The sequence below is a fragment of the Etheostoma cragini genome, chromosome 3 (assembly GCF_013103735.1).
Source record: "Etheostoma cragini isolate CJK2018 chromosome 3, CSU_Ecrag_1.0, whole genome shotgun sequence".
Classification (NCBI taxonomy): domain Eukaryota; kingdom Metazoa; phylum Chordata; class Actinopteri; order Perciformes; family Percidae; genus Etheostoma; species Etheostoma cragini.
In genome coordinates, this window is record NC_048409.1 from 28,125,928 (window position 1) to 28,128,380 (window position 2,453).

Sequence of the window (2,453 nt, forward strand, 5' to 3'; positions counted from 1 at the left end):
TTCCTTGGTAATCTACAGCTCAGTCGATGCTAGTTAATTTAGCTAATGATGCTATCATGAGTCAGTTTTTTACACCGGTCATCCGTGATGGCATCCACACATCTTGAAGGGGCGGAGGGCCGCTTTCCTTCCCTGACGGTCCGATAAAACGTAAGAAGGCTTTTTCAGCCATAGTTAAGTGTTTCCTCATTGTAACGGTTATGTTAACTTTGGTTTTAGTATTTTTTTTTTTTTTTTAAAAAACGGCACCGTTAGTCAGCATGGTGTTTCAGTGAAAGACTCCCCTGACTCTGACATGTACAACTCATACTTACCTGGCAGGGGAGATACCATGATCAAGAAGGTGGTTCACCCAGGGCGAGGCTTGGCCATTGCACTCCGGCCATCTGACCCCTGCGAATTCCCCAAATGTGGGAATCTCGACTGCATAATTTGTGATAGTAGGGGACTGCGTTCGCGCTCTCCCCTGATAACATGTGAAATGAAAACAATGAGGCTAAAATAGATTATTTCAGGCTCAAACTGTTATGATGCATTTCAGTGCGGATTGATATTGATTGTGAGTAGGTTCCTTACATGATGAAGTCAATAGGTGTAAAGGCTCTAGTTGCTTAGATAGTAAGCTACAGCTAAGTTTAATTTATTTTGAAAAATAGTATCCATTGGTTATTAACACCTACTTTGACTTTTTAAATTATAACTTTGGATGATTATCCAATTATAGTCTTTTTGACATACTATACCATGACATTTTTTCCCCACTTTTTCACTACTATGACTTGTTTTTTTACTTCTTTTGACATACTATACTATGACTTCTTTTGGATATACTATAATTTGAATTTTTAGTGATCTATCCCGTGCTTTGTCTCCAGAGTTTTCCATTTTCTGTCCTTAGTTTATGTTGAACAATAAATATAACATCAAATTAATTGATGTCCAGCTTCACATATACAGTAATAATAACTTTGAACAGAGATGGACAGTTTATCGCCCAAATATAAACATTAATATACGTCAGGATATCAAATTTCGGTAAGATATTGATTATTGTTTTTGAGTAGGTACCTTACAAGATGTAGTCAATAGGTGCTTAGGTAGTAGGCTACAGCTAAGTTGAATTAATTTCGAAAAATAATATCCATAGGTTGTTTTTAAAACATACTATCACTTTTTTTAATTATAACTTTGGATGATTAGCACTAGAGTGCAGTGAAGCTCATTGTTGTTTTCGGTCCGGCAGCGCGCGGATCAAACATTACTTTCTCGCTCAGAGAGGATTTGTGATATATTTTATTTAAACTAGAAGGTACAGCTTGCTCAACGTGGGTGGAGCCAAACGTCCATGTTGAGCACCACCCCGAATTACACACTGCAGGAATGGGTACTTTCTGTAGCTTCACATGCGACAACATATCTTAATAAAAATGACACATTTTGTTGCTATTTCTTGCACATTTCACTCATTTACGGTGTGTAGTGCAGGAAATCGAATCGAAGTCAATGTGTTGCGAATGAAACCGATATTTAAACCGTGAGTGACGAGCACCGTGTGGAGAATGTGGTCCTCTCTGCAGACCCATTCTCAGTATCGCTTCTCGGCCTTTTGGCTAAGATCAAGTGTAGTATCTGTTCTTATCAGTTTAATATCTGATACGTCCCCTACCCGGGGACCATATATTAAATTGATTTTTGGAACTGGGAGGTGGAATAGGGGCTTGCTCCGTCCACTCCACGCATCGACCTGGTATTGCAGTATTTCCAGGAACGGTGCACCCCCCCTCTCAATGTGAAGATTAAACCTTAACCTCTCTGTAGGGACTTTGATGCAAGTCTTACGACTAATAAATAATTCAACTTATCTCACTGCGACCCAAATAGTCTAGAAACCTAGTTTGTCCGGAAAAAAATTATTTCATTTCTCTTGACTGTAGACAACCGGGTTGATGTTGTACAAGCATTTTCCATGAAATAAATCCGGACGAACAATGAACTGTAAACAAGGCCTTAAAGATCAGAGGGTTAAAGAGCCGGCATCTGCACTAAAAGTCAGTCAATGCATTGTATTAATGATTGGGACCAAAGTGCAAACCTGGAAAGGGTAGTAAAGTCAGTGCAAAGATTCCAGCAAGAGCGTTGGGGTCATGGGGCTTAATGAGGGTCATGGCCCATTTACTGTACATTGGCACAAAGCTGAAGGAGTAACGATGGTGAAGTAGCCTACCACCAAGAGCCATCTAGTGCAAAAGCTGACCACTTTACAAATACAAGAAACCAGCCCTTGATGGAGAAATTAAGACAAACGTCAAGTACTTATAGAAGTCAAAACATAATTAAACTTTTATTGTTTCATCATACATATGAGACAGGACACTCATGAGACCAGGTAGTCTTCAGACTCCAGCTTTCATCTGGCTGTTGGGTGGGATCACCTTTCCGAGGTGGATCCCCAC

The 2,453-nt window shown here is 39.7% G+C and overlaps 2 non-coding genes across 2 annotated transcripts; both read left to right on the plus strand.

Annotated features, from left to right (window-relative positions):
* The first annotated feature begins 306 nt into the window (after nt 1-306).
* Nucleotides 307-469, plus strand: LOC117942611. The gene has a single exon (XR_004656160.1). It is a non-coding gene; the product is annotated as a U1 spliceosomal RNA (small nuclear RNA).
* A 1,121-nt stretch (nt 470-1,590) lies between these two features.
* Nucleotides 1,591-1,781, plus strand: LOC117942617. Its single transcript, XR_004656167.1, has one exon. It is a non-coding gene; the product is annotated as a U2 spliceosomal RNA (small nuclear RNA).
* Nucleotides 1,782-2,453: the final 672 nt, after the last annotated feature.